Consider the following 14,791-nt stretch of genomic DNA (forward strand, 5'->3'; position numbering starts at 1 on the left):
AGCGCCCTACAGGTAGACCACAGCTGCGATACAAGGACATCTGCAAGAGGGATCTGAAGGCCTTAGGAATGGACCTCAACAAGTGGGAAACCCTGGCCTCTGAGAGGCCTGCTTGGAGGCAGGCTGTGCAGCATGGCCTTTCCCAGTTTGAAGAGACACTTGGCCAACAGTCTGAGGCAAAGAGGCAAAGAAGGAAGGCCCATAGCCAGGGAGACAGACCAGGGACAGACTGCACTTGCTCCTGGTGTGGAAGGGATTGTCACTCCCGGATTGGCCTTTTGGTGCTGGCTGCCCTCCCCTTGGAGCTTGCCCAGTACGCTACAGATTCACAGGTCAAACAGAAAGATTCCAAACCCTTCCAGAAGAGTATATTACAAAAAAGATCAACATTTCACCTGCTTGTACTTTACAATTTATTATTTATATAATCAACTTGGAGAAATTGTTAACAATTAATTTACCAGGCTGATTATGGATTTTCCTGATTGCAGGAAGAAAGGTCAGACAACTTGGAAAGTCTGTGTAATCATAAGTTCAGGAGAGGTTTTTTAAAAAAAAATAAAAATTGACATTTAGTATATTTTAATAGCACCATATTTTTCTGCTAACAATCTTGCATTATTTAGCTTATATTTTTCCACACTGCCCATGGCAGATTCTATTTAAAGTGCTCACTGGAACAAGGACCTAAAAATGCACAGTTCCTCTCATTAGTTACAATTAGGGGTGGGCAAGGTTGAGAAAACTGGCTGCCTGATTAGCAAAACAGTGCACGCACAGCCAGGAGGAATTCAAGACATTATAAGAGGATTAGTAGGGCACAGTGTATATCTGAACACACTGCCAAAAACAGCAAATCACCAAGTGCATGGGACACTCCCTGATATCAGTTTAGATTTTCTAAACTGTGGCTTACTAGGGAGCTCTCGTGTTGACAATCTTCAAGAGTACCCAGTTCCTGGGTCCAACAGAGAGGATCACTGGGGTGATTTTTGATGTGCAAAAGTATGTTTGTAAAAGCAGGGCAAGCCAGGAGGTGGAAGGAAAGACACAGTAATGTACCCAACCCAATCCCTAGACAGGCCTGATACTGAAATGCTGTGATATTGGTTTTGTGGCTTATGTGTACTGTGCCCATATTAAACACATGGCAAGATGATGGATTTGTGCAGCATTTCCCAAAATGAGGGTCACGACCCACTGGTGAGTCATGACCCCATGCTCAATGCTCTGTCATTAAAGCCTTTCTGGGAGCCCCCAGAGGCTGCTTCTGGGTCACGCCTGGCCTGTGACCCACTCCATTGGCCTCCACAGGCCCCAGAATGCCTCACAGACATGACCAGAAGTTGCAGAAGCAACTCAGAAGTGAACTGGATGTCGCTTTTACGAACCAGAAATAGCTTCCAGTCACTTCCACGAGGCATGTTGGGGCCCTTGAAGGTCAATGGAGTCAATCACAGGCCTGGTGCAACCCAGAAGCGGCCTTTGGAAACTCCCAGAAAGGTTTCAGGACAGAGCATTGAGCATGGGTTGCAACCCACTGCAGAGGATGAGGAGGGCTGCGGTGCCCAAAAGTTCAAGTCCGTTTGGCAGTGGAACAGATTTCCAAAGGAGGTGGTGGATTCTCCCTCACTGGAGTTCTTCAAGCAGAGGCTCGACCAGCACCCACGGGAGATGCTCTGTGGGGATTTCCTGCTACAGGTGGGGGTTGGACTAGATGACCTTGTAGGTCCCTCCCAATTCTATGATTCTAAGTTAGGGAAACACTGGATTAGCGTGTCTCTAGTTCAACACACTCCTTTTGCTTTGAGCTTCTAGGCTTTTGTGTCCTGAACTGTCCCCTGGACTCATATCTGTAATGTTTGGAACTTCAATATAAGGAGGATCTTCATAGGTTTAGTTTCCAAGACGTAGTTTGTTTATTTATAGAATTTATATCCCAGCTTTTACCTCACTAACGGCACTCAAGGTGGCTTACAAATAAAGCAATTATACAATACTAAAACATTAATATATACAATAAAAACAATAAAATACAATAAACGCAGTTCATGATTAATATATGTTTCATTAAAAAGCACCAGCCCCTCCCCCCCCCGGTGTCAGCATACAAAAGCTTCCCTAAATAAAAGAAATGTCTTAAGCTCCTTAAAAGGACTCTAGAGAGGGAGCTGTTCTCCATTCCGGGGAGGGGGGAATTTCACAGGTGGGGCACCGACACCAAGAAGGCGCTAAGTCTTGCTGCCATCCCCCTCACCTCATAGTTTTCACCATGACTGCAAATGTGTGCCTGAGCTGTACCATCTGCAAGTGCAGGTGGAGATGCATCAGAATATAAGAAAAGCCCTGCTGAATCAGGCCAAAAGCCCATCTAGTACAGCATCCTGCTCCCCCACAATGGCCAACCAGACACCTCTGGGAAGCCTACAAACATGAGTGAAAGGCATGCTTCTGTCCTGCCACTGCTCCACCTTCAACCTACTAGTGCTCAGACACATACCGCCACTGAACCTGGAGGTAGCACATAGCCTTTGTGACAGTCTAGGATTGCCCAACTGCCAAAAGAGCAGACAACAACAGAAACCAGCCAGGGTATTCCTAAACAGTGCAAAAACACACTGATTGGAATCCCCGTTGGCCTGGCAATGGGAGATCAAGCAATGCCCCGCTTTTTTATCATCAGCATCATATAGTATTTCTATAAAGCCTTTCTCACCGACTCTCACAATGTGCAAGAGTCTTACAGACCCAAGGCAGTTCATATTGTCAGGCTATCACCAAACCCTCCCCCCCTTTTTTTTTTTTACAATTCATGTTGATCTTGTCTGATCTTGGAAGCTAAGCAGGGTCAGGCCTGGTTAGTACTTGGATGGGAGACTGCCTGGGAATACCGGGTGCTGTAGGCTTATACCATGATCTCGGAAGCTAAGCAGGGTCAGGCCTGGTTAGTACTTGGATGGGAGACCGCCTGGGAATACCGGGTGCTGTAGGTTTTCACCATGATCTTGGAAGCTAAGCAGGGTCAGGCCTGGTTAGTACTTGGATGGGAGGCCGCCTGGGAATACCGGGTGCTGTAGGGTTATACCATAGTCTTTCCAGACTGAAGGTTGCCAACCATTGTATGAGAAACTCATAGAACACTTCTAGATGTTTTCCTTCCTGTGTGGTCATCATTCTTTTGCTGAGGCACGACATCTAAGTTTCCAACAGGACCAGCTAGGTGTTGTTTGTTCTTGGCAGCTGATCTTCACACTCCTCCACCTCATGGCAACTTATTCCAGTTGACTCCTTCGCCCTCTCATGGTCCAGTGATCAACAGAGACTCAGCTGTGTCCATCTCCCTTCCAAATCACAGCCAGAGTCACTCCCACTTAGCTTCTCCAGGCAAGGCAACAGCTTAACTTCCAGATCACACCTTCTACCTTTATCTGGGCAGGTGTGTTCCTGTGTGAAACCAAGAAAGAGCTTTAAAAGCCCTTTAAAGTTCTGTAATAGAGATGCACAGGAAGCTCCAGAACACATTTTGAGTGAAAATGTCTGGGCAGCCCAAGGAAGCTGATCAACAGGGAGGAGGAGGATGAAGGTTAAACCCTCCCCTCTTTGAAAAGAAAAATCTGCAGGAGCAGAGCAGGTTTCCAGAGAACCCCTGGAAACACAAGTAGGATAATTCCTTCCAGGCAGGACAATTTCTTCCACACAGGGCTCTTGCAAGGACAATATAGTATATTATGCAGTGGCTGCAATCCTAACCACACTTTCCTGAGAGTAAGCCCCATTGAACAAAATAGAACTTACTTCTGAGTAGACCTGGTTAGAGTGTGCCCTGTATTACTACCTTGTGCTGAGCTTTTTTGGATAAAGGGAAGAATATAAAGATGTGCAAGCATATTTTAAATGCTGACATTTAGATCTTGCTATACATTCTCTTATTGCCTTTCTTCCATAAGATCAAAGTATGGCTCCTAAAATCAATGCATCTCTACCCATTTCCTTTTGATCTGATTGCAACCCCTTGCCTCATTTTGCTTAAAGACAAGGCCACCTGGTTAATTGTGGGAAGTGAGCTGTTGCTTGATGTTTGCTCCAGTTATACTCTCCTTGTTTTTATTAGGGTGCACCTGGAGTGTTTGGGTCAAGGGAAAGAGAGAATTGTACTCTTGGAGCAAAGCACGGTAACAAAAGAGGAAGCTCTTGCATTGCCCATACAATTCACACGTATGTGGGAGGCTAACAAAATGGAAAACAAGTCTCTTTCACCACAAGCCAAGCTGCTATTTGGAGGTTTGCAGAAATGACCTCTTTCTTTGGAAGAGCTTTCAGCGACTGGAAAGCAAACATCAGTTTATAAACTGCAGCAGCCCTGACTGCAAGAAAGAGGTTCACAAACTGTCAGGGAAAAACCTCTGCTAGGCAAACAGTCAAAGTGCTTGAAAGTTGATCTGACAATAAATGAAGTTTTCCGTTCTCACAATGTGCCGAGCCTCCAAAGGCTGACCCAGCCTTTAAAAAGGTTCGGTTTGTGAGTGAGAGAAGCAGCTCTGAATCATTTTTTCATTATATCAACCACAAAGCATTGCAATTAGAACTGGATAGCAGTCTTCCCTGCCCTGATCAAAGGGTCACCTAAGCCGTCGTCGGGCCTTCGATCAAGGCCATGATTAATCTTTTACAGAAAGTGTATAAAAGTTCAGAACATCGTAGCAACTGAAAAGTAATTTTCAACTCTTGACTGTCTATACAAACCCCGGCCTGGGGCTACTTGCAGCCCTCGGAGGCTCCCAATCAGGCCCTCGGAGAGCCCCCAGTCTCCAATGAGCCTCGGGCCCTCCGGAGACTTTCTGGAGCCCGTGCTGGCCCGACGCAACTGTTCTCAACAAGAGGACGACTGTTTGACCTCTCACCTGAGCTGTGGGATGAGGGCCCTCTCCACTACTTGCTGTTTCATGTCTGTGATGCAGCAGTGGCAGCGAAGGAAAGGCTGGCCTTGCTTTGTGAAAGGTTTTTTATAGGCCTTGAGCTACTGCAAGACCTTCATTCGTTCATATAAGTTCCATCTCTAATATATTCATTTATGTAAATTTATTCAAATTTTAAATGGTAAATTAATTCTTTTTTTCCCCCCGGCTTCCGACACAGTGTCAGAGAGGTGATGTGACCCTCCTGCCAAAATGTTTGAACACCCCTGGTCTATACCTTTAGAAACAGATGTAGACACAGAGAAGCTGTTAACCTTCCAAGCTTCCATGAAGTTTTAATGCTACAGTGTTGGCTACACAGCAACTGTTACCCTGCACATGCCCAATCTCGTCTGATCTTGGAAGCTAAGCAGGGTCAGGCCTGGTTAGTACTTGGATGGGAGACCGCCTGGGAATACTGGGTGCTGTAGGCTTATACCATGATCTTGGAAGCTAAGCAGGGTCAGGCCTGGTTAGTACTTGGATGGGAGACTGCCTGGGAATACCGGGTGCTGTAGGCTTATACCATGATCTCGGAAGCTAAGCAGGGTCAGGCCTGGTTAGTACTTGGATGGGAGACCGCCTGGGAATACCGGGTGCTGTAGGCTTATACCATGATCTCGGAAGCTAAGCAGGGTCAGGCCTGGTTAGTACTTGGATGGGAGACCGCCTGGGAATACTGGGTGCTGTAGGCTTATACCATGATCTGGGAAGCTAAGCAGGGTCAGGCCTGGTTAGTACTTGGATGGGAGACTGCCTGGGAATACCGGGCGCTGTAGGCTTATACCATGATCTCGGAAGCTAAGCAGGGTCAGGCCTGGTTAGTACTTGGATGGGAGACCGCCTGGGAATACTGGGTGCTGTAGGCTTATACCATGATCTGGGAAGCTAAGCAGGGTCAGGCCTGGTTAGTACTTGGATGGGAGACCGCCTGGGAATACTGGGTGCTGTAGGCTTATACCATAGTCTTTCCAGACTGAAGGTTGCCAATCATGCAAATAGCGGAGCAAGGGAGTACAGTGAACCATGCCACTTGGACGACAAAATGGGGGAGGTGTGTGATGCTCCTTCTGTGTTAAAACCTCTGGCAGACAGAAAACCAGACTGAAGGTTGCCAACCAACAGCTGGCCTGCAATTTCATACACCATGGATTAAGTCCTACTGAATTCTGTGGGACTTACTTCTGAGCAGGCATACCTAGGTTTGCAAGACAATTCATTCCAAAGTTCAAGTACAGCAGAAGAAAACCTGTAAACCAGGATGTGGTTACTGGCAGTGGTGACAGGGGGCACAGTTCCTCCCTTTCCAACCCCCAAGTTGTGGAAGAAGAGGACCGGTCCCCCAAATGCACTGCCAACTTCCACGTGGAAGGCATTGGAGATGACACAATGGCAGCCACTTGGCAGCAAGCCAAACTGGCCAGTAGGGAAGAGTCATAGATGCAGCTCTTCCTTCTGACCAATAGGGTTGCTGTCAGGGCATCCTGCACTATTGCAAGGGGCCCTGAGGGCAACGCGATTGGCTGCTGTGTGAGCTGGGGCAACCTAAACATCTGGCACAAAAATAAAAATGTTCCCATGCAAGTCTATATTTTTTTTTCCCTAGAGAACCAGGTTGTTGCAATTCATGCAACAGCTAAAAAGGATGGATCGTCCCCTGCAAGGCTCTGTATGTGGTACTGTCCCTGAAAGGGTCAATGGTTCTCTAAGACTCAGTGGCATCACTAAAGGGGTGCAGACCGCATCGAGTGATGTGTTTGGGGATGTGACACCACCACTGACCAAATTTTTTAAATCTTGGACTCCTTGAATAATGCCATCATGTTATATATCAATCGATGTGGAATTTAATGCAGGATGCAGTGAAACAAACTGCATTGAAAAATCTCTGTTCTATCAAAAGTTAAAGTCAAAAAACCAGTAGGGGTGGAGCAATGGTGCATCACCACGCCCACCACCTGGGGTATTGCCCCGCCTACTGCACGGAAGGAGGTCCGTCCTGGGATGATTAACCCCTGCTAATTGGGTAAGAGGCACTTTTTCAAGTGGGTGCTCCTTTTTTTTTTTTAGCAGGGGGAGAGTAACTGGCCCACCTCACCCCAGCACTGTCTGTTCTAATGGCTGTCTGCTGGTATTGATTTGCATCTTTTAGATTGTGAGCCCTTTTGGGACAGGGAGCCATTTAGTTATTTGATTTTTCTCTGTAAACTGCTTTGTGAACTTTAGTTGAAAAGCGGTATATAAATACTGTTAATAATAATGATGATGATGTGCTGGCCTCCCGCAGCAGGTGACTAAAACCCTAGTGATACCACGGCTAAGATTTGAGGCAATCTTCCCAGTCCTGTTCTCTGACAGTCTTAATGGGAGACTGAACAGGGGACCTTTCACATATAAAGCACATATCCTACCCCTGAGCTCAAGTTCTTCCCTTTTATCTCCTAACTGCTAATCCAAAGTTCGCCTAAAAGTTGACCATCATTATGCAACGATGTCAGGAAGCAGCCATCCTTTACAGCAGCAAACCAGGTGTGAGAATCACAAAGGCAAGAGAAAAGCAGTAGCTTCTTTTTTGCTCCTACAGACTCCATCCAATGGCAGTGAACTGTAATGTTATTACAAACTGCAAGGAGTACTATCTGGCAGTCCCTCCGGGGCTGAGGTTAGCAGCAAATCAGCTTTGTTCTTAGCTGAAACGGTGGTTTTCCTTCTTATTAGGAGAGCAAACTTTACATCTGTGTTTTTGTTCTCTAAGCAGGTTTACACTCTCAGCCACATGATCAATGCAGCTATGACTGGGTGGCACCAACATCTGACCAACATAAATGCCTGATAGGTGGATGTGGGAAAAAGTGGTGATAACAAAATAAAAACACGAAAGACAGTTTTCTACACTTCTCATTTAAAAAACAAAACACAACCCAAACCTTTGAAAAAAATAAAACCATTTAATTTGGCTTTTTATTTATTATTTAATGGGCAGTGCACAGATAATGACTGTGGCTGCGTCTGCTGACACCATACCACCTATATCACCTACCTAGTACACTTTTAAAGAGATTAAAATTTATAATTCAAATTGTGAATAAAAACACACATAACGCTGCTCTCTGCATTTCTTAACTATGGAAACTACCAAAGTCTGCAAAAAAATAAAACTGTTTTCTCCCAACCCTATTGATAGGCCTTGCAGTTTTCAACATTACTATTTATTCAAATAAGAAAATAGTTGACTCTTTTAACTTTTAGGCACTGATGCAACCCTGCTTGACTTCAGACCGTAGCTACATGTTTTAAGTACAGCATACACACATTGAAAAGTACTTTTATAAAAAACTGCCTTTTACCAAGATCATCTAGCCAGTGCCGAATTTTGATTTGGTGAGGACTTAAACTATATAAAGCATAAAGGAGCCTTGCTAAAAAAAATTAGACCAAAATTTGCTGAATATGTACATACACGCAAAATTTTAAAAGCTCCCCCTCCAAACTACTGAAAGCTTTTTTTAGACCAGGGGTGCTCACACTTTTTTGGCTCGAGAGCTACTTTGAAACCCAGCAAGGCCTGGAGATCTACCAGAGTTTTTTTTTTACAATGTTCGCGCCATCATAACATAACATTTATGTGTACAATGTATGTTGGTGTACCTTGAGCCCCACTGAGTATAACAGGACTTACTCCTGACTAGACATGCCTAGGATTAGGCTGTGAGGTTGCAATCCTAGCCACACTTACCTGGGAGTAAGCCCCATTGAGTACAATGGGCCTTACTCCCGGCGTTTCCTCCCAGAGGCACCTGAAGGGGGGGGTCGGCACTCCGCGATCTACTCATTTTGCCTCGCGATCTACCAGTAGATCGCGATCCACCTATTGAGCACCCGTTTTAGACCATTGCGGACTGCGAGGTTTACAAACTCTCAGGGAGTTTGAGGACCATAGTAAATCCCTGAGGGGAGGGGAAGGAGGCAGCAGGGGCAGGGTGAAGGCAGCGACGCGATCCCCAGGATCGCGTCGCTAAGGAGAGCTGCAGGGACTGGGATGCAGTCCCAAATAGGGACATTGGGATGCAGTCAAATAGACTGGGTCAATTTGTGTTCTGGTCACAAAAAGGAGACTGGATTCCTTGACATGCTAAATGACTGTGCCTTAGAGCAGCTAGTCACGGAGCCCACCAGAGGACAGGTGACTCTGGTTTCAATATTGTGCGGTACTAAGGACCTGGTTAGAGATGTCAATGTTACGGAGCCATTAGGGAACAGTGATCATGCTGCAATCCGTTTCGACGTGCACGTTGGGGGAAGAATACTGGGCAAATCTCTCACAAAAACCCTTGACTTCTGACGGGCGGACTTCCCTCAAATGAGGAGGCTGGTTAGAAGGAGGTTGAAAGGGAAGGTTAAAAGAGTCCAATCTCTCCAGAGTGCATGGAGGCTGCTTAAAACAACAGTAATAGAGGCCCAGCAGAGGTGTATACCACAAAGAAAGAAGGGTTCCACTAAATCCAGGAGGGTGCCTGCATGGCTAACGAGCCAAGTTAGAGAGGCTGTGAAGGGCAAGGAAGCTTCCTTCCGTAAATGGAAGTCTTGCCCTAATGAGGAGAATAAAAAGGAACATAAACTTTGGCAAAAGAAATGTAAGAAGGTGATACGGGAGGCCAAGCGAGACTATGAGGAACGCATAGCCAGCAACATTAAGGGGAATAATAAAAGCTTCTTCAAATATGTTAGAAGCAGGAAACCCGCCAGAGAAGCGGTTGGTCCTCTGGATGGTGAGGGAGGGAAAGGGGAGATAAAAGGAGACTTAGAGATGGCAGAGAAATTGAATGAGTTCTTTGCATCTGTCTTCACGGCAGAAGACCTCTGGCAGATACCGCTGCCCGAACGGCCCCTCCTGACTGAGGAATTAAGTCAGATAGAGGTTAAAAGAGAAGGTGTTTCAGACCTCATTGATAAATTAAAGATCAATAAGTCACCAGGCCCTGATGGGATCCACCCAAGAGTTATTAAGGAATTGAAGAATGAAGTTGCTGATCTCTTGACTAAGGTATGCAACTTGTCCCTCAAAACGGCCATGGTGCTAGAAGATTGGAGGATAGCAAATGTCACGCCTATCTTTAAAAAGGGAAAGAGGGGGGACCCGGGAAACTATAGGCTGGTCAGCCTAACATCTATACCGGGTAAGATGGTGGAATGCCTCATCAAAGATAGGATCTCAAAACACATAGACAAACAGGCCTTGCTGAGGGAGAATTAGCATGGCTTCTGAAAGGGTAAGTCTTGCCTCACAAACCTTATAGAATTCTTTGAAAAGGTCAACAGGCATGTGGATGTGGGAGAACCCATAGACATTATATATCTGGACTTTCAGAAGGCGTTTGACACGGTCCCTCACCAAAGGCTACTGAAAAAACTCCACAGTCAGGGAATTAGAGGACAGGTCCTCTCATGGATTGAGAACTGGTTGAAGACCAGGAAACAGAGAGTGGGTGTCAATGGGCAATTTTCACAATGGAGAGAAGTGAAAAGCAGTGTGCCCCAAGGATCTGTCCTGGGACCGGTGCTCTTCAACCTCTTCATAAATGACCTGGAGACAGGGGTGAGCAGTGAGGTGGCAAAGTTTGCAGATGACACCAAACTTTTGCGAGTGGTGAAGACCAGAAGTGATTGTGAGGAGCTCCAGAAGGATCTCTCCAGACTGACAGAATGGGCAGCAAAATGGCAGATGTGCTTCAGTGTCAGTAAGTGTAAGGTCATGCACATTGGGCCAAAAAATCAAAACTTCACATATAGGCTAATAGGTTCTGAGCTGTCTGTGACAGATCAGGAGAGAGATCTTGGGGTGGTGGTGGTCAGGTCAATGAAAGTGTCGACCCAATGTGCGGCGGCAGTGAAGAAGGCCAATTCTATGCTTGGGATCATTAGAAAAGGTATTGAGAACAGAACTGCTAATATTATACTGCCGTTGTACAAATCTATGGTAAGGCCACACCTGGAGTATTGTGTCCAGTTCTGGTCGCCACATCTCAAAAAAGTCATAGTGGAAATGGAAAAGGTGCAAAAGAGAGCAACTAAGATGATTACTGGACTGGGGTACCTTCCTTATGAGGAAAGGCTACGGCCTTTGGGCCTCTTCAGCCTAGAAAAGATGCGCCTGAGGGGGGGACATGATTGAGACATACAAAATTATGTACGGGAAGGAAGAGTGGATAGAGAGATGCTCTTTACACTCTCACATAACACCAGAACCAGGGGACATCCACGAAAATTGAGGGTTGGGAGAGTTAGAACAGACAAAAGAAAATATTTCTTTACTCAGTGTGTGGTTGGTCTGTGGAACTCCTTGCCACAGGATGTGGTGACAGCATCTGGCCTGGATGCCTTTAAAAGGGGATTGGACAAGTTTCTGGAGGAAAAATCCATTATGGGTTACAAGCCATGATGCATATGTGCAACCTCCTGATTTTAGAAATGGGTTATGTCAGAATGCCAGATGCAAGGGCGGGCAACAGGATGAAGTCTCTTGTTATCTGGTGTGCTCCCTGGGGCATTTGGTGGGCCGCTGTGAGATACAGGAAGCTGGACTAGATGGGCCTATGGCCTGATCCAGTGGGGTTGTTCTTATGTTCTTATGCACTCACCAGTCCTTGCAGCAGCCTACCGGGGGGTGCAGAGAGCCCTGCATGAGCATCTGCAGGGCCCCCCAGCCTTCTAAAAGTGAAAGCAGAGCGACCATGCTCCACTTCCGGTTTTGCAGAAGTGGAGCACGATCGCTCCACTTTCACTTTTGGAATATTGGGGAGCCCTGCAGACGCTTGCGCAGGGCTCCCCGCATCCCCAGGAGGCTGCTGCAGGGACTGGTGAGTACATCCCAGTCCCTGCAGCCCCCTTTAACGATGTGATACTGGGGACTGCATCACTGCCTTCCCCCTGCCCTGCCCCTTAAGGGGGCAGAGGCCAGGGCTGTCAGGCTGGGGCATTGTGACACCCCAGTTTGAATAGCTGTGCCCTAAGCTGTAGCTTGCTTAAATTATGCCTAAATCCATCAGTGCAGGATTTTTTTCTGTTTGGTGGTGATTCTCCTGCATCTCCAACAGGGATCTTTCTCAGTCCTGCTGAGATCTTATAACTGGTGGTAGTAAGAACCTGGCAGCTTTTGTAGACAACAGACATCCTACGACTGAGCGATGGTTCGTCCACTGCTTGATGCTGAATGCAATGCTCTTACTGAAAGGAAGAAATTTTGGGCGCAAAAGACCCAGGGCTACAATCAAGGTGCCCATATGGCTATTTTCATGCTCTTTGCTCTGATGAGTTTTAGCCACCCCAGATTTCAAATGTATGTGTTTTTTTTTTAAATTTCAACCATTTACTGTAGATCCTTTCTTTCCAGATGCTTTTGCATGAAACATTTCAATCCAGAGAGGAATCTTTGCTGCTGATTTGTTAAGCTCTTGACAAATGCGGCCTTGTAATGGAAATGCTGACAGCCTTAAACTCCGGTAGCATCAGCAGGCAGTGGAAGATTAATGGCACATAGATGCTGCACAGAATGCATTACTTTCTTTGCTATGCTCTGAAATGTCAGGGCACCCAAGTTGCACCTGTTTAACTTGGTCCATGTGGCAACACAACACTACTGATGGTAGGAACAGGTAAAACAACATCTCACAGACTTCTGGCATCTTAGCGAAAAGGAAGCATTGTTCAGGATCCTGGAACTGAGACTAGAAATTTCCTGGCTAAGGCTGGCAAGCTACCAGGAAGCACATGGTTCAGGCATCACAGTTTGCTGCAAGTGTACAAGGGGTAAAGGATATCTTATAGACTAGGAGCGTCAAACTCATTTCATACATCAGACCAAACAGCATTCATGGTGGCTGCAGAGGGCCAGAAAAGACCTCGTTAAGCCACTTGCAAACCTGGCCCCTGTGCCGTCTGAAGCCAGGTTCACGGAATGTGGCCCCTCCCCAGTATTGCCCCACGTTGTGCGTGAAGCTTGCCACAAACTGTCATTGAGGCCTCCAGAGGGCCTGAAACCGAAAGGGACATTTTAGAGCCCAATCCTGAGGTCCGGGGCACGGCTCCACGCCGTGGACCTCAGTCGCAAACATGCCATAAGGCACGCTTGCGGGGCTTACCACCGGGCTCCTGCCACAGCTAGACCAGCACTAGCTGGCTCTGGGCTAGTGCCTGGCGGTCTCCTGGGTTCTGCAGCTCCTCGGTCCCCTGGACCGCCAGCCTGCGGAACGGGAGGTGGGGACGTGGCCAGGGTGTGGAGGGGCGAGTTCTAGGGAGGGGGGAGGTGTGGCCGGGGGTGTGGGGAAGGCGTGTCGGGGGTGGGGGAGAGGCGGAGCTGAGCTCCGCAGGATCCAAGGTGCTCATGCAGGGCTGCTCGCCCTACACAAGTGCCTTTACTTTAGTGGCAACCTTTTGGACACCGCTGAAGTGAGTAGCCCCATTGCGGGGCTGCTTCCCTTACTCGGGGAAAGGGGACGAACGTCCCCTTCTCCCAAGGAGCCTTCCGCAGTAGCACGGGAGGCGCAGGATCTGGCAGCAGTCCTCCGTGGAGCCGCCGTGACCAGAGCTCCAGGCAGCTCAGGGTTGGGCTGTGAGTCCCTTAGAATGGAGGTTCAGGGAGAGCCTCCCTGGTCCTCCAAAGGCCTTCTAAGGGCCTACAACATCACTTTGGTTTTGGGATGAAAACCAGAAGTGGGGTTTTAGGTCCTCTGGTGGCCTCAGTATAGGGGCTCTGTGCAGGGTGCCGTGGGGCAGGGGGTGCAGGGCAGGGGATGGTGGTGTAGCAGTGACCCTTGCCCCCAGGGCTTTCCCAACCCTTGCCCCCCCCCGATATGCCAGTGCATTAAGCAGGAAGTGATGTGAATAAAGCCGATGATGACCAGAAATAAGCTCTTTGTTCAGACCAGAAATAAGCTCTTTGTTCAGACCAGAAATAAGCTCTTTGTAGGAACTCATTATCCACAAATGATAGAAGAAAAAATATGCAAATCTTGATCATATTTTCAAGCTACTGCAGAGCCCAATTTTCATGCTGGGACAGCCCAATTATCTCCTGGGCCAGCAATTATCTCATGGGCTGGATAAAGAGCTTCCACAGCACTTATGTTAGACGTCCCTGTTATAGACAATAATTTCGTTTCTGGTTAGCCACTGTGGGAAACAAGAGGTATGGGAAGATTGACTTGTAGTGGTTAGCCGGCACAGGCAGAATGAACTTCATGATCAGCTAGGTCTAATGTAAGTACTATTGCCTGGTCAGATCTCCCAGTGCTTTATACCTGGGTACCTGACAATACGTCCACCGCTGGACTGCAGCCAAGAAAAAATAATCCCAGTTTATTGGTGACAAAATGTAAACATCTGCTTACCCAGAAGGAAAAATATATATGTATTCTAGAATTAGGAGACCAGTGGCATGGCCATCCTCTGGCCAAAGCATGGCTGTTTTCCTCAGTGTTTAATCAGGTTCCATGTTAATGAAATGAAAATGAAGGACTATCACTGAATCCTTCACTATTTTAAGCCACCTATAATTTTATAAACAATGAAAATAAAGATACATTGCCAAATTACTGGAAAGGGGATAAAAAGTAAGAAATGCAGTGAAGCAAGAAATGCATGTGTAATTACAAGACATAATTCGAAGAAACAGAATTTTTAGACTTTTTAAAATGAAAAATAGGTATGAATAGAAAACTAAATAAAAAATAAAACTCCCCAACTCCAAAGTTTGCATGCGGGGGATTATGTATCCCATTTCCCCACTATTTTCCTAATTTGTATCTCATCCCTCTTCTTCATTCAGTAGCATGGAACAG

The 14,791-nt window shown here is 46.8% G+C and overlaps 1 protein-coding gene and 1 pseudogene across 1 annotated transcript in view; one reads left to right on the plus strand and one right to left on the minus strand.

The window, feature by feature from the left end:
• IL1RAPL2 (interleukin 1 receptor accessory protein like 2) overlaps positions 1 to 14,791 on the minus strand; it is a 516,704-nt gene that overhangs the window by 239,150 nt on the left and 262,763 nt on the right. The gene's annotated exons all lie outside the window — the stretch shown is intronic.
• LOC136663350 (5S ribosomal RNA) lies at positions 5,268 to 5,389 on the plus strand (annotated as a pseudogene).

The sequence above is a fragment of the Tiliqua scincoides genome, chromosome 12, assembly GCF_035046505.1.
Source record: "Tiliqua scincoides isolate rTilSci1 chromosome 12, rTilSci1.hap2, whole genome shotgun sequence".
In the NCBI taxonomy this organism is placed as follows: Eukaryota; Metazoa; Chordata; class Lepidosauria; order Squamata; family Scincidae; genus Tiliqua; species Tiliqua scincoides.